The sequence below is a fragment of the Lichenostomus cassidix genome, chromosome 6 (assembly GCF_008360975.1).
Source record: "Lichenostomus cassidix isolate B80296 chromosome 6, HeHo_3.0, whole genome shotgun sequence".
NCBI classification, from domain to species: domain Eukaryota; kingdom Metazoa; phylum Chordata; class Aves; order Passeriformes; family Meliphagidae; genus Lichenostomus; species Lichenostomus cassidix.
The window spans coordinates 27,816,926-27,838,782 of record NC_139487.1 but is presented as its reverse complement, the minus strand read 5'-3'; the positions used below and the strand labels follow the sequence as shown (position 1 = coordinate 27,838,782).

The 21,857-nt window shown below is 41.2% G+C and overlaps 1 long non-coding RNA gene across 4 annotated transcripts in view; it reads left to right on the top strand.

Annotated features, from left to right (window-relative positions):
* Positions 1 to 21,857, top strand: part of LOC146435542 (uncharacterized) — a 77,908-nt gene that overhangs the window by 15,019 nt on the left and 41,032 nt on the right. For 2 of the 4 annotated variants that reach the window (XR_014853084.1, XR_014853085.1), the window contains exons 1-3: positions 9,653 to 9,699; positions 12,070 to 12,160; positions 15,011 to 15,134. This is a non-coding gene — a long non-coding RNA (uncharacterized LOC146435542). Of the gene's footprint in view, positions 1 to 9,652; positions 9,700 to 12,069; positions 12,161 to 15,010; positions 15,135 to 15,928; positions 16,813 to 21,857 lie in introns of those variants that run through there. The other 2 variants (XR_014853086.1, XR_014853087.1) reach the window with 2 other exon arrangements.

Here is a 21,857-nt window from a genome sequence, read left to right as displayed (position 1 = left end):
TCATTTTAGATAGAGTTAGATTGCTCCTGGCATGTGTTTTACCAGACAGTCAGTGTTTTGCATGTGTATTTACCTGAATTTCTACATATTGGCTCATTTGCATTTTATCATCATGGACTGATAATAAAAATGAAGCTTTTCTGAATGTTTTACCAAACCTGAATTGCCCATCTCTTTGCCAACTTTCCTTCGCTACATTCCACTTTTCCATCTTCTTTAGATTATTTTCTAATAGTTTGGCTATTATATTGCTATTTTATCTTCTGATTTCTATTTTTAGTTCTCATTAGATTTTTGTCTGCTTTTCTATTATTACTTTCCCTCTTCTCATATAACTTTTCCTATTTAGACCTTTCCTTCCTTTTGAAAGCAGCCTTAAAACCAATTCTATATAATTGCAAGCATCTCAAAATGCATCACTATTCCTTCTGTGCTCTCAAAGTTGTGGCTGCTCTTCTCAAAAAAAAAAAAAAGGCTGCTCTAAGCAGCACTGGTACTTAGAGGTGTTGATGAGGAATCTTTTCTTTTTTTTTTCCTTCTTACAATTCTCATCAGAGCTTTGGATCTTACTGGCCATGATGGCTAGATGGGAGAAATACAGCTACAGCAGTGCAGCTGAGCATGGCCTTCTGCAGAAAAGTTAAAATCCTGAGAATTAGTCATCCAGCAGCAACATAACAGCTCAGGGACGTGCATGAGACCTGAGTATTCTGAACCAGCTCCACAAGCACCATGTTGTGTGTCATATATGCTATAAAGCCCTAGGATAAGATAAAGGATTAAGCTACTGATTCATTCTGTCTGGGGCTGACACTTGCCAGCAAGAGAATCTTAGTAATCTCTGTCATTAGGCTTTGCAAAATGTAGTTGATGGTTGTTGTAGCCTCATTAATCTAAAGAGATTATATATGCATATATTTATATATATTATATATATAAAGGAGAAGCAGCATACAGTAGGTGTCCTTTCTTAACCAAATGGGCAGGGTGGCAGTGGCTGTCCTAACTGTGTCTAAGGCTCTAGTTTGATTTACTTCAGTAGGAATTTAGAGTATGTTATGCAGTGTTTGGATATGGATGTAGGCATTGTGATGGTATTTTACATTGAAAGATAGGATAAAGCAGGAATTCTGAGCTCTTCTGAAATTCTGCTGCAACACTGTGCTGTGTCCTTCCTGAGGCACTTTGCTTTAATTACTTCTGCTGTGCTTGTTGCTCTGTACCAACTAATCTCTGCCTGCATTTGTTGGTTAATGAAGAACAGGCACCAAACCTCCCAGCCCAGTGGATTTGGGTACACAAGAGCAGTTGTATGCAGCCCTGTAAACCTTCCTAATGTTTGTGTGCCTGTCTTGCAGGGCTCTACTGCAGGATGAAAAGCTCTGTAGAGAAATAGCACTACACAAATTTTGAATTTAATTATATATATATATATATATATATATATATATATATATATGTAAAGGATGCAGTGCTTTGATCCCCTGAATCAGCACTATGATGCAAGAGCAGCCTTGCAAGACAATGAACAGTGAGTGAGTATGACCAGTAAAACCAGGCAAGCCACTAGTGGTTGCATTTAATCTCTGATTCTGCAAATATGGCTCTGGTTAATGCCAATGGAAACTGTTTCTAAATGCAAACCCCAGACTAACATATCTAGTTAGAGATTGAGACTGCAAAGAAAGTGAGAACATTCACTAGAAAGACACCTAGGAAAGACAGATAAGGGTTTGTGATTTGTTTAGGGCTGGATAAACCAACTTAAACAAGATTTTAAATGAAACAACAAACCCAACCCCAAACAAAACAACAAAAAAACCTCTCAGACAAAAGCCCAAATCAAACACCACAACAAAATTCCAGCAAAATAAGGAAGCAAACAACCTCCCCATGCCTAAAATGGGTAGAATTGACCATGAGTTGTCTCAGAAGATTGTAAAAGTTCCATTTTTCATTCATCATTTATACAGCTGCCTGCCCAGAATGGAATGGAAGTGATGAAACAGACTGACCCTCTGGAGAGAAGCAAAGAGTTGTACTTGTATTTGAGAGATGGAAACCAAGGGACTTCTTTGACAAATAAATTCAGTAAAGCACCTGAAAGTATTGAAAGACCAGAGAGATGCCCCAATAATGCCATTCAATACTGCTGCTGCTCATCAGACACCTCCTTTATCTCTGTGATGGATGGCTTCTGCTGGGAGGGTCACTGCACTGAGACACCTTTTTCCCTGTGCATGGCTTTTTGCACAGCAGCCACTTAACCATGCCAGGTAGCTAAGCAAAGTCACTCTAAATGAGCTGCTCTGTGCCTGAGGTATGAAAATAACTTACAGTGTCTCACAGGTAGATGCATTCAGTTTGTAGATAGCATGAAACTCATTACGGGCTGGCAGGAAGGCTAACTTTCATTTCCCCTCTCTATGGATTAATCTCTGTGTGAAGACTCACCAGTTTCCACACTTTTTTTTTTAAGGGATCTGGAACTTCCTATGCAAAATGCTCTAATTGTATTTTATGAAATAATAAGTTTTCACCTTGAAACCAACAAATGCAGAAAAAAAGCAGCCCAAGTGTATATTTTGAGTTGACTAGATAGCTGATTGTTTAATCTCCCAGGAGTCCATGTGCTATTAAAGAACTTGTGTTTTGCTGTTCTTCTTTCAATTACAGAAATAATTCTCTCTCCCAAGCACAGAGTTTGAATCTTTTCCAGAGGTTTTTAATGACTTGAAGGCTGACAGAAATTATTTAACATTTTAAAGTCTCTTTCCAAAGCCAAGAGGGTCTTTTAAGAGCCTGTAATAATTTTTTATGGTCATGCTGTATTGCCTCTTGATTGAAAAATACTCTGGAAATGGAAGATGTAGGGAAGGAAGATGTAGGTAGCAAAGGAGGCTTTTTTTTTTTTGTATTTTCCTTGATTACAGAAGGGTCCTTACACTTTGGTACCTGGATAATTGAAAGATAATGGAACTGTGGGGAGGAGGAAGAGCAGGACAAAACCTACAGCAGCAGCCTATGAATGTCAGTGACTATAAACTGTTCTTTCCTAGCTTGCTATATTTATATTGGCATGTAGGCTGGAACTTTGCCCTTAAATAATGTATTGTGTTATATGTAGCTACCCATTCTTTTTTGCAGGGACTTTAGGGCTTTTTTGGCACTTCTGTGCAGAGGTTTTGGAATGAGAAAGAGTTCGTATGTTTGAGTCCTGATGTCTGTGAAACAGCAAGGAAATAGGATGTAAAGTGCTGAGGTGAGGTGAGGTGGTGTGCCTGCCCTGATCCAGAGGAGGTCTAGGTTGTGATAACTAAAGGAGGCCTTTTCTCTGGGGATTTGATGGTGTGATCTTTCTTGGGTATCTCAAGCTGATCGGCTTGTCTACACTCAACATCAATCTTGGCTGGTTCATCTATTTTGATGTCACCACACTCTCCTGACTTTTCCTGCTGCCTTTTTCCCAGAGGTCCCAGTTTGATCCTATAGCCAGCTTGCCTAGGATAGGAGTTGAGCTTGAACTGGTATTGAGGAAGTGTCTTCTACCAGCCTGGGTGATGTTTTTGTAATTCCAAAGCTGTCTGCAGAAAAGAGTGGATTTTTGCACATCTTGAACATTTCTGTGTCTTGTGATATTTTATAATCTCACTGAAATGTGGTGAGAAATAACTTTGGGTGGTAATCTCTACTGGAGACCATTTAAATATATAATCTGTTGGTATGGAGATTTATTCTATAAAACATTGTTCTCTGTGGATTTTGTACTGATGATATAAGTGGCAGGATACTGTCTGTTTAATCTGGTTTTATTACTAGTATTTAAGTTGTATTCTGAGATATCAAGAATTTTATCCTGAAGTGTAAAATTGTGGATATGGCACTTGCAATATGGAGATGTTTTTCAGCACCGATTCTTTGTGTGCTCAAGAAAATGCTGGCAACAAAAAAAAAATCTTGCTTTGAGACAAAACTATCAGAGGCTGTTTGTATGCTTATAGAATTTTGTCTTCTCTTTGCCAACTTACTTTAAGAGATGAAAAAAAAATTTTTTTCAGTTTTGATATTGGAGAATTGTATCAACCTCTTTGAGAGCTACCAAACGGGGGAAAAAAAAAAGCCTGAGGAGTAACATTTAAAGTGTTGCCAGGAGAATGGCTTTGTTTTGTTACCTCAGTGAGTATCATGATGTTTTCTTTTCCCTTCTTGTCTCAGTGATGCTTAGAATAATAAATAATCATTATACTTTCCTCTTACACAGTGTTTCTGCCCATAGGTCTCAGAGAATGTTATAAGAAAGAGGTGGGTGTTATTGCCCTGTTTCAAGATGGAGAAACACAGAGGTGAATTGAGTTTCTGAAGGTTATCCAATGTGAGAGAGCTGGCAGAGAAATTTCTGTCAGTGTCGTTTTTCATTAGAAAAAGCTGATTCACTGAAACTAAAACCTTTCATGGAAATTCATTAGTGTCCAGGAAATTCTGCATCTCCAGAAGCCAATGAAAATGTCACATGCTATAAGAAAGGATTAGCTAGAAGCCTGGTGGCAAGGGCATCTGGTGTGGACAGGGGAGACCTAGGTTTCACTTTTAGAACTGTAGAGGAAAAGGGATTTGAATGTGTCTCTCTCAAGGGAAATCCCTGTCTGTAGATGTGGAATGTTGCTTAGTCATCCCATCAGACACAGCATGGCCTTTCCCAGACAGAAAGCTCAATGACCAGTGGCCCTGCTGAAGAGTTTCTGTCTTCTAAACTCTGCTTTAATGGTTGATTCTTGGTGGGGATTGGATTTTCTGTGTGCTAAGGAGTGAGCAGATTTTACAGCTTGCATATCTTTGGTATGTAGGCAAGAAAGAAAAAATCAACTAAAATATTTACAGCCAAGAAAATTCTCTTCTATGTGGCTGTCTTTTTAATACAGCTCTTTGAAGATGTTTCTATTTCTAATTTGGTAATGGAAGGCTTTGGACATACTCTACGGTCATGTGTGATATTTTCCTCAAGAACCCCAGGCAGAGTCATCAGAAGGCATTGGAGGCATTTACCAGGACTCTTCTAGGAAACTTTGGAAACAACAGCCAACCAAGTGTTCAACTTTTCAGTCCACTGACTCCACTGATGATCTTGGACAACATATCATATCTACATGTAGAGAGGGTGGTGGCTTTTTCCCAAGGAAAAGCTGAAAATAAAAATCCAGACCAAACCTCTCAGGTTGAGTATTTCTCATGGCAAATTCAGTCAGACTTTAAAATACAAAGTTCAGACTGAATGCAAAGTCACTGTTGCATTTCAGGTATGTAAGCCTGAAGACATGAGAATCTGTTCTGCTCAAAAATGCTGGAGCAGCCATTGAGCTTTGGGATAGACAGCTGGAGGCAGCTTGACTTGGCAAAGAACAGCAAGATAAATAAAAAATAGCAACTCATTTTTAATAATTTAGATTGAAATACTGAAAAAGGGCTTTATTTTTGTGCAAATCTTTTGAAGAAGTGTTGGCAGTCTCACATAAGAGAATTCTCCTCCAAGAATTTTTAGCAACAGGTGCCCATCACAGGAAAGTGCTGCTGACCCCTCTCTGCCTTTTAAGAGATCCTTGCTATTCCCTAAGTCAGTAATAAACTTCCCAAGATTCATAGTCACTATAACAGCCTCCCTGACTGTGACTGTGAACCTCATTATAACTTTTTTCCCCACACTGAAAGTCCACCTCTTCTTCATCTTTGTCTTATATTTGTAAATCAATTCCTGTCATGGGAGAGTATTACACAAATTTTCAAAAAAAAAAAATTGTGCAGCTGCATTAATCAAAGGAGTAGTGTGCTGAAGGAAATGTCAGGCCTATTAGCTTGTCAGTGATCAGTTGCAGAAAAGCTGCTTTCAGCTAGTTTGCATGGTTTCTTTGACACTAATTAAGACTTGCTATCTTTTACAATATGATAAAAGGGAGAGGGGGGAAGGCCCCAAGATGTGTGTTGCTGTAGTGGGATTGGAACAACAGGTCTGGCACATGTGAGGATCTTTAAGCATCTTTAAGATGGTTGTCCTGTGTCTTTTTTTGTTTGCAGTGTGTGTGATTCCCAGGAAGTCAAAATCTTAAGGAAGTTATCAGACAGGTGTCACCTTTTGTTCCAAGAGGAGTTTGGAGTTGCCTGGCCAGATGGGGGCAACAGCAAGGGCTCTGACCTTGCTGTGATTAAGCCATGTGGTAGCAGCTGCCTGTGCTGTCCAAGTGGTCACTGTGCCATGGGCCTGGCCTCAGCTGTGCCCAAGCTGCAGACACCAGAATGGTCTTTGGTTCATGTCCTCACCCAGCCCCAACCCTCTGTGAATAGTCTGCTCAGTGCATGCAAAATGCTGGCTGAAATCATCTCATATAGCAGACTAGAAACCTTTCTGGGATCCTGGCTATTCTCCACACTTGCTATTAGCAGAAAACACCTGGGAAAAAGGTACACTTTCCACACTTTATCCTCCCTTGCAGTGGCTCATTCTCAAAGCAATGGAGAGACACAATCCTGCACGGCTTGCTGAGTCCTGTGAGGAAAAAGAAATTCATGAGCTGTTTGGGTTTAGTGAGTTATTAGGGAAGCTAGTCCACTGAGCACCTCATCCATCATGGGGCTTTTCCCTCAGCCACTATTTAAATAAGATATCCACACACTGTCTCTCCAGTACTTCATCCAGTAATTCCATCACAGCAAAGCAAAAGAGGTGCTTGGTGCTGTGAGAAATGGCAGTGGCTGGAACAAACCACACCCAAACAGCATCATGGACTGACAAACAGATCAGCTCTTTCCCAGAAAAGGTGATACATGAGAAAAAGCCAAGGGTATCAGTGAGTTGACTTTAGGGTGACTTAGAATCAGAATTAGGAATTGTACTTGAGAAAGATAATTACAAAATATTTTTACCACTCATTTTGTGGCCATTCAGAGGTCTCTTATAATCCATGCCTCACTTTCTAGAAACTCTGGTGTTTTCAACATATGAGCAAATGGGTTCCAGAAGGAAAACAAGGTATGTTTTGTTCTCTTTCATGGGGATACACACACACACACACACACACACGTACACACTGAAACTAACAGTTCAAAGTTGAGGCAAACAATTTCAACGTGAGAAAGTCACAAGGAAATTCTTTTGCCTCAGTTAGGACATTCAGTTTTACAAATATTCCTTCAGAGTGAGGAGTAACATTTTTGTTCATGATTACTGCTTACTTTTTAGCTGTTGTAGATTCCCGTGGGATTACTTAAAGTTAAGCATGTATTTAATTGTTTTTGCTGGATAAGCATATTCTCAGCTCTGAAACTGCACCTGAGCTATTGCATGTCCATAGTTGCTGTTACATTTTCCCATCACGTTACTGCCTTTATTCTTCACTCTGACAACTCATAAACCCACCATTAGTCACAAGAAGTTTCTAGCATTAAGTTCCCCCTTTTTCTGATATATTTCAGGGTGGAAACAGAAGTTGCATTACACATTACATACCTTGTAGTCTCTGTAAAACTAATTACCAGTTGAAATTCAACAGAAAGTGAATAAAAATATTTTTTACGAGTTCCTAATAAAGGACAGTACATGTTGATACACATTTAAAGCTATTTAGCATTTTTAGTAAAGATTATACAATTTCAAAGAGTATTGAAATGAATCTTTTCCACCTTTTGGTGGTCTTTACATTCCAGGCATTGTGACGGGTACTGAAAGTGTGACTGTGCTGACAGTTTTTCATTGCTTCTGCTCCTGAGAACTCCATACTGCTCATAAAAAATGCTTCACCTCTGGGGCTGGCAATTTGGCACTTCTAGCTAGTTATTTTCAAATAAGCTTTTCATGAGAAAAGACTGGGTTTGATTGAATTTAAGTATAAAAAAATTAGGAAAAGCTTCAAACCCCAAAATGTTCCATAAGAAGATACTGAAATAGCTTGATTTAAGGGACATAATTTAAGGAGCCAGTCTTTGTCCTCTCCCTGGTTCCTCAATGGGGATAAAGAGCTTCATCAGAAGTGATCCTCTGAGGGCCTGGTTACAGGTCCTGCTCTGAACCACCCTCCAGGAGAGCTCCTTCCTTTCCTTTATCTGCATGGATATTAATCTCTTCACAGAAACTACCTCTTGGCATTGTAAATCCAAGGCAGCAGGAATACCTCCCAGGGGTGGTGAATAAAGCTGGGCAGATAGACCTGCTTGCCTGAAAATAAAGAGAAAATGAATGTCCACATCTGTTTCTGGTATGCACCTGGGCTTAAAGGGATTCCATGTGGAAGTAATCAGTGGTGGTATATTTAACACAGGCTACTTTGGTAGCCTTCTCTAAAATCATGCAGATTACGAGTTACATTAAAGCAAACACACAAAAAGGGGGTGTGAACTTTGTTCTAGATATCCAAATGAGAAAATATAGCTGGCGTAACTCATTTAGCGCCATATGGAGCATTCCATGTGAACTTTCAGTTTGGATATTTGAAAAAAAAAAAAAAAAAAAAGAGCAGATTTGTTGGAAGTTTTTCCACCTATGCAGCACCTGGAAATGTAGAATGTTCCCTCTTGGCTAGGCTGGGCTAAAGATGACCAGTCTCCAAATTCACCTTAGGCCCCTGATGCCAGCACCGATTTTGGACCAGTTGTATTTGAAGGTGGAAGAGTTTGAGCAGGAAACACGCACTTTGTCATCAACACCTAAATGAGTCTTGTGTAGAAGGTGGTGGAATAAGCATTGCCAGTTTTATCTCCTGAAATTAATGTATTTTTCCCAGCTTAATGGCTACTACAGTTTTAATTTCCACTCAGCAAAAGACTTTTCTAGTGTCTGTCTCTAAACTGTAAAGGGAAGCCTTTGTCATGCTGCAAGGAGCAGCATGGGACTAAAGTAGCTAAGTGATGTCACAGAAAAAATAGTTCTGTGACCTTTGGTGTGTACAGAGAAAATGGCTGTAATTTGGGGATGTTTTATTCTGGACAGTGGCTGCTCCCATTGTCCAGTAAGTGCTGAATCAAGTGCTGCAAGTTGTCCAGTGAGTGCTGCCTGTGATTGCTGACAGTGTTTGGGAGTGCAATCCAATCAATGCTGCACTTCCAACTCGGCAGTGTCAGCCAAGTTCTCTCAGGGTCAGTTTTGTGATGGCCAAAGCATCGAACCCCAGTGGCAGAAAAGCAGGTTTGACAACTTCTGCTGCTGTCTCAGTAGGGGATTAACTGGTGACCCAGTGCCCTGTTCCTGTAGCTCTGCCTTCTCAGGTGAATGAATGCTGATTCCTGGTAATCCTTGCTGAGCCTGCTGGCAGTGCAGGTTAGACTTTTGCTCTCGAGGGTAATTTAAGATTTTCCTCAAGTACAAGGAGTCAAATCCATTGGCCATGACTGAAGTCAACTGTTTGGGATAATCCATTAAAATACAACCAATCAGCCCCACATCCCCAGGAGTTCTTCTTGAGTTGCTGCCCATGCTAACATATATCTCCTGTAATGGGTGCTATTTCAGCAAAAAGGCAGAGAAAACCTTTGGCTGGCTGCTGTATGAAATTAAGGGGCAGATAAGCCACTCTCTTTCAGAGCAGCTTTGAAGTATCTCTGTGTTGTAAATTATGACTTAACATTTTGATGACAAAAATAATGTTTTAATGCTTTTTCATTTGTCAGCCTTGCAGATTCAGCCCAGCTGTGGATGAGGGAGCTGGAGTCTGCTTGCAGGTACCTCCCAGAGTCATTAACTCCCAGAGTCATTGTGCTCTTCACTGAGAATCAGTAACTATTTCCTTGTCTTACTGCTGCTGAAACTGCACAGACTCAGAGTCTCAGAAAACTCAGAGAGTTTCAGGGCTGGCAATTAGGAAAAACATATTTTCTTTGCTTCTAATTGAGCAAGGTCGATTTGGAAGGCAGGGAAAGTAAACACATCCCTGCCATTTCACAAGGTCATCCTAAAGAGTCTAATCATGCTTTAATATGGTGCAGTGCCTTTGCAGAGTGGCAGGCAGTACTTTAAGGTACAGTAAAGGGTGATCCCTTTTCATCAATAGCTTTGACTTAAAAAAAAAAAAATCAATGAATGAATACTTTTGTGAAGCCAAGAAATGAAAGAAAAGTAAATAGTAAAAGTTCTCCATACCAATAATCTATATTCCTTTCCCTTTCAGGGTAAGGAATAATGCCTGTAAAAGCAGCAGTTGTGTTGCTGAATGGAATAAGAGCAGCTTTCTGACAGTCTGTATTTTGTTCCAGAGTGCTAAACTGGCTGGCAAAGGATAAATCAATGACAAGTTGTCATAATACACATGGCATAAATGTATCCAGCACTTAAGCAGTTTATCTGTAATTCTAATGGATTGCATTACTGGTGAATTAAAGCTTGGCCTCTGCCAAGATTTCAGTGGTGATTTTGGCTCTCTGAGTACCAAGGAGATCAGTGGAAGCAGGGAATCAAATTCAGATATAGGCTGTTACTGAAAACACTGCAGAGCAGAAAAGGAACACGGAGCAGATGCACACTAACATTCCTATTATAAAAGGTATATTCTAGAGATCTCCTGCTAGTTAGGCATCTTGGAATATGAATGTCTCACAAAATGTCATGTCTCCTTTGGATAAAACTGGGGATAAGCAGCTAATTTTTAAAATCCTTAAGTGCTGAAGAGGAGTTGTAAGGAATGTAAGAGATTTTGTCCTGCAGAGAATGTGGTATTTTAATTTTTTTAGGGTAAAGCACAGCAGTTTTTGTTTTCAGAGCCATCTAATAATTTGAGTTTCCTTTAGCTCATTGTGCCAATTCTGAGAGCTCTGATGGAGCCTGTCCTCGAGGCACTCTAAACATGATTCCTATTTAAGACTTACATCTTTCCAACTTGCCTTGTTTCCCATTTCTGCTAATAAGGAAAATGAGCTCTGTCTGCTCATCAGTGCTCATCCCCAGATTCTCAGCAGATCCATGAGGCAGGTGGTGATTTGGTGTCATATCTTTGCTTACACTGGGAAACTGCTTTCAATAAGCTTTCTTGAAGTCTTAATCCAAGAGAAGCAGCAGAAGCTCAGTTGCTCCAGTTGTTTTTAATGACAGCAGACATATTCCTGGGATAGGGTGGGGTTGGCCACCTGATGTGCTTATCTTAATGAACCTGAACCATTCTTCAGAGCAAGCAACTCTGAATTCTGAGCCAGCACTGGCAGGAAAGGCTCTCCTCAATTTCCATGTTTGTGCACACGCTGGAGCACCCAGTGCTCAGCTGCACAGCAATAACCTGCTTGTTGCCATCGGTAAAATCTCTGCTGGGCTGCTGTCACACATGGACATGACTCTCAAACAAGGCTTTTTTCCTTCTCTATTTTGCCAGCCTCATGCTCTCATCAGTCAGTCTCTCCTGGCTGTGAAAAGATTTCAAAAGAGTTTTCATCTCCTACTTCTTAAAGAATAGAGAGAGCACTGTATGTGTGAAAATCCATATGAACAACTGGGGCCACTGCAGGAAACAAATACTTGTGAAATTAGGAGTCTTTGAGAAAGAGAACAATTGGCTTGCAGCATAGTATTGCAAAGAAATGTGCTTTTCAATAAATATAGGGAATTCTGTTATATCACAGAGCACTTCTGTCTGTCCTGAATGGTGCCAGTGGTGCTCTATTCCCCTGGGCTTGTCATTTGAACACAGCACTGAACCCCTTCTGACACTTTGTTTATCATCAGGCTCAGAGTTTTGTTTCCAAAGTGGATGGAAGTTGTAGGTCTTTACAGCCAAGCACTTTTGACTCGGAGGAAGTAACAGTAATGCCTTTCTACTGGAGATACAAGACTTCCTTTATTTTATTTCAGTTGTGATTTCCATGGTGTTTGTCTCAGTTTTATTACCCCACAACTTTGATTTGGTAAGTAGAGACAATTAGCAAATAGCATTAAAAACAGTTAAAGCATTAATGTATTTGCTTTCTTTGCCAAATTTCTTTCACAGTCAAACAGAAGGGCCATCTGTGTAAGGAAAAGAAATGGCTAGGGTTAAACCTCGGGATCACAATTTTGAACAAGTTTTGACTGATTTTCAAAGTAAATCAAGTCCTTTTATGTCTTTGCAGGCCTTTTGCTATGGTGGACATCTTCAGTGAGTGTATTCTTTTTGAAGTTATCGAGCATTCTAGTTGTCAGATGTCTGTCCTGAAGTGCCTAGTAAGTATTCCTGTAGATCTGTGGGTTTCTTAACAGTGTCCTAGACCTTGGATGCCTTTCCTTATGTAAAGTAACCTGAAGCACTGATCCTGAAGGAACAATCTATATAGATTAATGGATTTCCCGAGTACCTACATGGTGTTCAATTATGGATTAGCATTAGCTGATGGACACATTGAAGTGTTATGCTGTGATTTGGGCAGTTTTGTGGGGTTCTGCATTTTCCCCTGTCAATAGGAGTGCCAATAACAGTGATTTAAAAAGAAGAAAGCGATTTTTTTTTTCTAGGGAGCACATAAACATTTCTGTAGGTAATGATTTCCCCCAACATAAAAATAAATATTAAATTAGCACCAAAGTGCAGACTTTGATGTCATAATTTATTCATTTCTTGGCTCACAGTTCAAGTCACTTAAAGTATCATTGATGGACTTTTTGCCAGAGCTTCTGCCTTTTGCTCTTCTTCCTGTTTGCTCTGAGCTCCTGTCTGGGATGATACCAGCAGAGATGTTCCTTGGCACAGGTGCAAAGGTTTTTCAAGAATGCTCTTGATTGCCAAGTTTCTATCTTGTTCCTTTACTGCAATACCTTTATTTTCACTATAGGGTACCAGTTCAGGCTGCCCAGCCCACCACTAGGTGCAGCTGGTGCTGTGTGCTCCTTTCTCTGCCCACTATCAGAACAGAGCCTGTGAAACTGTAGAGTGTTCTGTTCCTTCAGACACACTGGAAAATCCCACTGACGTGAAAGCTCTTTTCCTCTGATCTGTATGTGGAGAAATATCTGGAAGTCTTCGAATTTTCTTTGATTGATCTTCTCATTAGCCCTAATTTTCTTTCCATTACATTGGTCAAGAGGATTGATCTTCATTCAAGAAATGTCTCTGTAATGTTGTTCTTTTGTATGAATATGCAGCAGTACATGTTCATTGAGTGCTATACAATTTCTGTGTTCTATATATGGATTATAAATAATTGTGCTCTTGTTCTGTGCACTCATAGAGGCTAAAATGGGTATGATTATGAGCTGCAGATTTTAAAAATTTATCTATAAAAATACTCAGTGAAGAAAACTTGGATGTGTAGCTGCAGGAAAATCTACCTTTTGCCCATTATTTGTGGAAAGACAGTAGTGATCATATTATAATGCACATATAACACCCAATGACTTTGTCTGGAGCTCGGCACTTTGCAGTAATCAGCCCCATGTTTCATGATAATTATGCCCTTGAGGCTTTCTCATCTCAGTTTTTCTGTAACTAATATAATCCAAACCATATTATCCTATTAGGAGGCTCATTTTTTCCCTCCAACAAGCAGCATGCACCTGTCTACTTACCATGAGGGAAGCAGTGGCAGTGTTCTCACTCCATTGTTTCAGCATTAAAGGAGATAATTTAGGCTGTAAACAGGGAAGATTGAGCTTGTTGAGTTAAAATGAGCACATTAATTCTTGAACAGAGCCCTGCTTTATGTTTTCCCCCCTCATTACTCATTTTCCATATCTTGGCTATCTCTGCAGTGGATGGGGAGGGAGGCTGCCTCAGAGTACAATTGGGAGCATCTCTCTCAGGCCCCTGCTTGGAATAAACAGGCTGTTCCTTTGCACCAGCTGGGGAGCACAGCCCCAGAGCTCAGTGCTGACATCTCCACTTAGGCACGTCAGCTCCTTGGTGTGCTCAGGGTAGAGGGGAGAGAGAGCAGTAAAGAGGAGCTGCTATGATTTGAAAAGTGCTCCAACATTACAATAAGTAATGAATTGCCAGTCAGGCAGAATGCCAGGTTTGAGCTGATGGGAACTCTCATCACAAGTAGATATAAATGCAGCTGTGTTGTCAAAACTTGGAGGTGTCACACAGCCTTTTGAACAAGGAGCAGTGTGTTACAACAAAGCAGTTCTTTTTCTCTCCTTTCCCACCTCCAAGATTACATCCTTTCTGCTCTTTCAGAGCCAGGCAGCTTGAAACACTCTGCACTATTTCCATCTACATTATACCAAGTTAAACTTGAAAAGAGAAATGATTCTTGGGAAGTCAGAATTTAGGCAATTGAAAAAGTTGAAAGACAGAAGCATTCATTTTAGCTAACATGATGTGCAGCCCAGAGCAAATGTTGTTCAGGTTTTCACAGCAGAACTCTGAAAACAGGTCTTTTCAGGTGTCGGAATAACCAGAGGAGCCATTGGAAACCCAGTGTCAGATTGACAGATAACTTGCCAATTAACAGCATCATTTAATGAACTCCTATATTATCTGTATTTCTTCATCTTTTTATGTGAAATGCTTAGGCAATCCTGATCTTTGGGCTTTGGATGTTTCTGTTAAACAGGGCACAAGCTGCTCAGATAAACCTATGACTGAGAGACTGAAACATTGCTATTGAAAACTGTCTGCTTGCCCTGCCCATCTGCTCTCTAGCTCTGTGCATGAAAACTTAATGTAGAGATAGGGCTGGTGCCTGAGGCAAAGAACTTTGGGACCAGGTTTGGATGTTTTCACTTTGCAAATAGTTTACAGAAATCTTTAAATACCTTTGGAGCATGGATGGAGTTTGAGCTTGTGTATAATTTAAACATATTTCAGCTTCAGGTTATAGCCAGCCTTACATGGTGTATTTGTTTGGTCAACAATGACCAGGTTTTTTTAAGGTTTCATCCTTCACAAGCAGGACTAAGACTTAAAAGAACACAGATACTATTTTCCCTGCTTGCTAATGTGGGAAATTTACGACTGGGCTGTTACCTTGTGAATTGGGCACCTGGTGTTGAGGGTTAACACCTGAGAATCTGTTTCTCTACACAATCTTAAGAAGTGGTCTTGAATTTCTTTTTTCCCCCTCTCCTTTCTCACAGGTCAGTGTCCCAGTGCTGCAGAGAAAGCTACCCTGGATTTTGCCTCTTGATGAAGTTTGTTACCTTGGCTTGATTTTACAAACCAGAGTTGTATGTTTGCAGCATCCTTCACGTGACATTCCAGGTGAGTGTTCCTTGGGTCTTGAGAATAGTTGTGAGTCGAGTAACAAGAGTTCAGATGAAAAACTGCTGAGTGGAATAGTTGGTTTTGAAATTTGTTGTTTCCTAATAGACTTCACCTTCCTCAAATTTACCTCTGCACAGTGTCTAGTAAATGCCTGTATGCCACTGAAAGTTTCAAGCTAAGGTTAATGAGAGCCTCACAAAAACTTATGCATCAGCTCCCAAACAGAAAATTTCACCTTCAGAGTCCAGGATCAAAAGTGCTATAGAAACCATTGCTCTGATGTCTCTATTGAAAAGACAGTATCATTAGTACATTTTTCTAAGTGCTATTTCTCTCCAGTGTGCATTACCATTAAAACTTCCAGTGCTAAAATCTATATTACTTTCCTTTTGTAATGAGGTTTCCCTAGGCGCCATCCCTGGTTGCTTGAACTGTGAATGATTGGCTCTGCATGGAGCATTTTGTAACCCTCCTCACAGAGGGAGCCACATAAAAATAAGCATTACCATCAAGTCTGTTTTGCATACTGTAGCTGTGTGTAATTCCTCAGCCTGGGATTCACCACTCTGCTGACCCTGACTAACCCAGTGTGCTCTGGGCAGGTTTTGTGACAGTTTAAACAAATGTAGTGTCAAAGGATTGCAAAGGTTGCAGCTGTTATTTCTGTTATGCAACAGAGAAGAATAGGAAACTACTTTATAACATATACACTGCTATTAAAGTGCGTCCTTCTTTGAAGGACAATCATTTAAGGGCCTGTCCTTATGAAGTTATTAACTCATCATTTTCAGATTAGTCTCTATGGATCCCTGTTGGTCTATTAGCTGCTTCTAAGAGATCTGAGAAAGGTAATTAAGAAAGGCAAGAATATTATTATTATGCTGACATTGGTGGATCCAAAGGAAAATGCTTACAGGTCTGCAAATCAGCAGAGATGGAAAACAAAAGCTGAAACCCACTGAACGAGAATTTCCAGGGAATACATGGGCATACCCTGTATTTTGCAGGTCATTCTAAAAGGAAGTGTTTCATCTGCCTCAGCAGATTTCAGATTTTGTAATCCCATCATAGCTTGGAGGCATCTTAAGGGTAGATGTAGTAAAAGGTCATATTAACTTGTATATTCCTGGCAGAAAATAACACTGAAAATAGATGACTGAAATATTGACCTGGCAACTTTTATAGGCTTTTGTGAATAATGAAAACTGCTTTTTTTAGTAATGCTCTTTATAAATGTTCTGCAAAGCACAAGCTTCTCAAAAAGGTGCTTGGTATGTCTGTGGTAAGGATGCAAAAGTGCAAGAAAGAAACAGTGTCATATGCTTGTCTGACATAAATCTGCTCTGCTTTAATGGGGCTTTTTAGTGAAGTGTGCAGATATGCCCCAGCAGGATTTAACCACAAGGACTTAAACAGCAACTGGAAACTTCTGATTTCTGTTTTTGTCTTGAGAATGTCTGGAAAGAACAGGTCCTATAGCAACTTTGGTTACTTCATGTACTGAAGTAGGAAGCAGGGAAGTCTCAAAGCATTGCTGACCTTGGCTGTGATCCGTGGTGCTGTCTGGGCCCCAAGCAGGTTAGGTGTGAAGGTGTGTAGCTGTGGCAGTGGGGTTCCCAGGGATTCCTGAGAAAGGCCCTGTTATTTCTATGGATAATTTCATAAGGATCTGCAGTCGGTGTGTCCTGTGCACATTCCTGTGGGAGCAGCACAGCTGTGGTTGCTCCCTGTTCAGCACTGCTCCTGTTAATGAGTGGCAGAAATGTTCCAGATTTATAGAAGACTCCGTGCCCCCCCAGATTTAAACTCCTTTTGTTCTAGGGAGCCTGAGGAGTTTGTGTAGCCCCAGAGTGTGCTTTACTGGTGCAGCTGAACACTCCTCAGCTTTGTCCTCTCCGTGTTTGCTGTTCTTCACAGGGCAGATTTACCAAGAATCTTGGCTGGGGCTGAGAGCAGCTCCTCTGACTTGGAAAATGCCTCTGAATAAATTACCTACTGTGAAAGAACAATACACATTCTGCCCAAGAGCCAGGAAAGTGAGACAATAAAGGATGTTCTTAGAATAGTTGCTAAGGACCTGGGCTGCCTGAAGGAAAATGAGGCTTCTGGAGGGTGATACAGAGAATCCATTTTAAGAACCTGCCTCTCTTCAGTAACTATACATGGAGGAGGCATCAAACTGGGAATGTCTAAAGTTAAATGGTGTGAACACCTGCCAGTGAGCAGCTTTCAGGGTGCTGAGCAGCTTTCAGGGTGCTGAGCAGCACAGGGACAGTGTGGCAGCTGTGGCTGAGCAGGGGGCTGCAGCCAGGAGCCATGCTGGGGTGCAGAGAAGCTGCACACACACAGGTTGTTGTGTGCACATCCAGACAGAAGCCAGTGTTTCCCACCTAGCCAGCAGTTACATGGGTAGTTACTCCCTTTTTTTGATAATTTTTGGATGATTATAATCTCTTCTTGTTTTCTTCTGAGAGCAAGAGCATTCCCACAAGCTCAACATTTCTTTCACTGCATGGGCAATGTGAAAAGGCTGTATAACATTTCATTTATTTATCTATGTTGTTGTTACAACATTTGTGTAGCTGGATCCAAGCTTGTTTTCATGCTGAATGTGTATGTTTGTTTCTATTCAAAAGAACAAGAAATGTTCTGAGGAATTCAAGCGCTTGTGGTGAAATTCATATCATTTTTATACAGGGAACAAGGTTAGATGTTCAAAGGAGCATCTTTAGGCCCTGCAGCCAACAGATACATAGGATTATCAACATGTCCCTGCAAATAAATAGTTCATTCTTCGAGACAGCAAAATTCACTGATACTGAAAACTCTAAATTAAGATGCTAAAAACAAGATCTTTATTTTGGGCTGATTAGAAGCCTGCCTCATAGAAAGCTGACTATTGCCAAATGTCATGGGAATGAGGGACTTAAACATGTCACTGAAGTGTGTACTGCAAGTTCCGTCATGATGAAGTCTCAGATAAATTGGAAACATTTCAAACTTACATCCTGGGAAAGCCAAACAAATTTCAGATGGAAATGAATGGAAATTAATTCAGGGTGTAGACTTAAACCCAGCCTCTAGGGGCACAGTAATTGTGCCTTTTAGGAAGTGGCCTCCTGCTCTTTGCATTTTAACTGTCTGTAATTACTTTTGTGGTTTGTTGGTTGTGGAGGAGCTCGACAAGCTGGGAATTGGCAGATTCAGTGTTGCCTTTATTTACAGTGCTTCTGCCAAGTTATTAAGTCAGCTATAGGAGGTTTTGTCCTGACAGAACTAATCCCTCAATATGGCCAGACACCACCATTTCCTTTTAACTTTGTCCTACCAATTATTTTGGCCAAGATTTGGATAGGCATGACTTGTCAGAAAACCACCAAACTCAGTATGGATAAGCCAGGTTTTCTCTCCACCATCCGTGTCCTATTTTGTCTTCTCTCACAATGAGCTGTGCAAAGCTGATTATGTCTGGGGTATTCTGTGGCCCTGGCTGACTTAAGTTGCTCCAGTGAGGCTGTTCTTGTACTGCCAAAGGGACAGTGCTAGAAACTTGGTCCTGCAGGAGGCATGGAGAAAGCCAGGCGGTCCCAGGAGTTTCCAGAGCCTGTTGGATTTGCTTGCTCCATAAAAGCTGCAATATTGCACCCTGAGCACTCAGTGTGATCCACCTGGCTCTGCCCATGCTGCCTTGAAGGAGGAGGAAGGGCAGGTGCATAATGCAGTTGTGCTGCTGACCTCCAGGATTGCTGAGCAGCCATCGTGGGGCAGAGATGTGCTTCGGAAAGTGCTCAGGGCTACTTTGACACTAAGTGTGATACAAATCCTAATTGCTGCTATAATTCTTTCTTGAGAAATTGGGGCATGTTCTTATTATTCTACAGGTCTGGGTGTCCTTGTACAATTAGGCTCTGACCTCATCACAATAACATTTGAATTGGAAGCGAGCAAATATCTAACATCCTTACACTGGAATTTCCTCAATTCGATTAACCCTGAATGTATTAAAAACTGGCATTAATGGTGATTCTCTGGCACCAGCAGAGTCTAAAAGTACTTTATGCTTTCTGCAAAGTGACTTATAAACTCTGGGATAAAACCTGTACTGGCTGCTGCAACTGAGCCTTTTGTTCTTTCTGCCATAGATTAGAGAATCAGTTAAGCTTAAGATGGAGTCCAAGCTGAGTTAAAGGGAGGAGGAACTTGCTGAAGAACTTTCCTGTCTTCAGGAACAAGGAGTCTCTCATGAGGCTCACACAGCCCCAGTTCGGAAGCCTGTCCAGGTCCCTCTGGATGGCATCCCTCCCTTCCAGTGAGTTGACCACACCCCTGAGATGGGTGTCATGAGCAAACTTGCTGAGAGTTTGATCACACTGATCCCACTGTCCTTGTCACCAACAAAGGTATCAGTGCACCAGTCCCAGTCCCTGAGGAATGGACTTAGCACTGCTCTCCTCTTGGACTCTGAGTCATTGACCACAACTCTGAGTGTGGCCATCCAGCCAATTCCTTATCCACCTAGTGCTCCACACAACAAGTCCTTGTGTGAGTGATACAGGTAACCAGGGTGAGCACCAAACCCCAGCTTGCTTATTTCATTGCCTTGCTTACAACACCTGGAGGCAGAGGCACACAGGGACACAGCATCTCCTAGGCTCAGTCCATCTGAGCAAATACTAGTTTTCCCACACTGATATTCTTAGCATTCCCAGCTGCAAAGTCACTTTGAGTGGAACTATTCCGTCCTTGACAAATCTTCTGGGTTTAATCCTTTCATCTCAGAAATATCTCTCCAGTTTAGACACAAAGACATCAAACAAGACAGTGTCAGATGCTTTGCACAAGCCCATGCAGATGCCATCAGTTGCTCTTCCCTTATCCACTAACACTGTAACTCTCACAGAAAGCCATCAAATTTGTCAGGCACCCCTTGCCCTTAGTGAAGCCAGGGTGGCTGTCACAAGTTATGTCCCTATGTGCCTTAGCATGACCATCCTGTAGTTCCTCAGGTTTTCCTTTTTTCCCCTTTTTAAAAACAGGGGTTATATTTCCCCTTTTGCAGTCAGTGGGAACTACACTGGACTGCCACAACTTCTCAAATATGATGGATTGTGGCTTAGCCACATCCTCTGCCAGTTCCCTCAGGACCTGCAGATGCATCTCACCAGGGTCCAGAAAAGATTTCTGTGATGCAGCTCCCATTAGCTTGGCTTATATCCCTGTGGTAAACTAGTGTTCAAGAGTAAATTCATTTTGATTGATATTTAAACAACCCACAATTTCATCTCTGACTCAGGGATCATGCACTCTGGGGTAGATTACTTCTGTGAATATTTGATCCTCATTTTCTCAGTGAAATAAAGCTTTGTTCATGCAGCTCTGAAGCATTATTAGGTTGTAATCGCACACAGAGTGGTCTTCATTAGAGAGCACAGTTAATTACAAAGGCAGGGCAATTTGCAGACCATCTATTCTGGCTGTAATTATGACGTTGCTTGCACACCTGTGTCTGAGAGTATTTTCCTCTCTAACTAGGGCTCATTCTCTTGACTCAGCAAGGAGCCTTTCCTGATTGTGGGAATAGCTCGTTTGTTGTCTTCATGGGCAGAGAATAAGACAGAAGGGAGGGAAAACTTGGGGAACAGCCAGCAGTGGAAGCAGGCAGTGAGCCCTAAGTGACTGTGTGGGTCTGCACAACAGAGGGAGCATGTCTTGAATGTAATATGATTTAAAAATAGGCTTCAAACAGGCCTGTTTGCTGGTGTGCTTTTTGCTCAGTGCAACACATGTTAATTAGAGCTCTAGCACAGCTTCTCAGTAAACAGCATTTTCCCTCAAAGAGAGAAAAACAAGGAGAGGGAGAATTTTGATGCTGGGAGTAAGGTACTATGAATAAGAATCAGCAACAATGGGTTTAGTTTAAGCTGGACTGGAATTTATTGCAGCTTTATGTTTTTATAAAGGAAACCTGTGTGTCAGCTTCTAGTGGTGACAGGGATGCTGAGAATTGGCATGTGAGGATAATGTGATAATATAGAGACGCCAGGGAGCATGTGTACACAAAAATGCATCTCAGCCAGCCAGAAGGCCATGCTGTGATTTCAGGAAAAAGCTGCGACAGAAAATCAATAGCTTTGAGAAAGGCCCACGGTAAGGCAACAGCATTATCTGTGCTCTCTGCATTCTGCTTCCTCCTTCCTTCCCTTCACAGGGACAGAGCTGCATGAACTCATGTTTGAGTTTTGTTAACTCTGTGCCTGAGTAGCTCAAGCAGTGAGGCAATTCAGGGAATACAAAGTCTCTGCAAAGCAGGCTGGGGGGATGCAGAATGGGGAGGGATGAGTCAGGCAGGGTATTGGTTTGTTGACGGGCTCTGATTGCCTGGCAGGCTGTGGGGCTGCAGTCTCCTACCCAGTGCTCCATCACAACTGTGTTCTGATCTTTAGAAGAACTTCCCACTGGATCTCACAGCAGCTTCACTCAGCTCTGTACTTTGATGTGTGGATCAACAGCAAGTCCCTTTTTCAGGGTTCCACACAGGGCAGGATGTTCTGCCAGAATGATCTGGTCATGCAGTCCCAGATTATGGAGTTTATATTAGGCACCAACTTCCAGTGAGGTTTTCTAGGATGTCTTTTCTTATTTTTGGTTTATAATTCTGCTCCAACTCCTTTTTGTCTAAAAAGATAGAGTACAAATTGTTAATGAGAAGTAAAGCAGAGG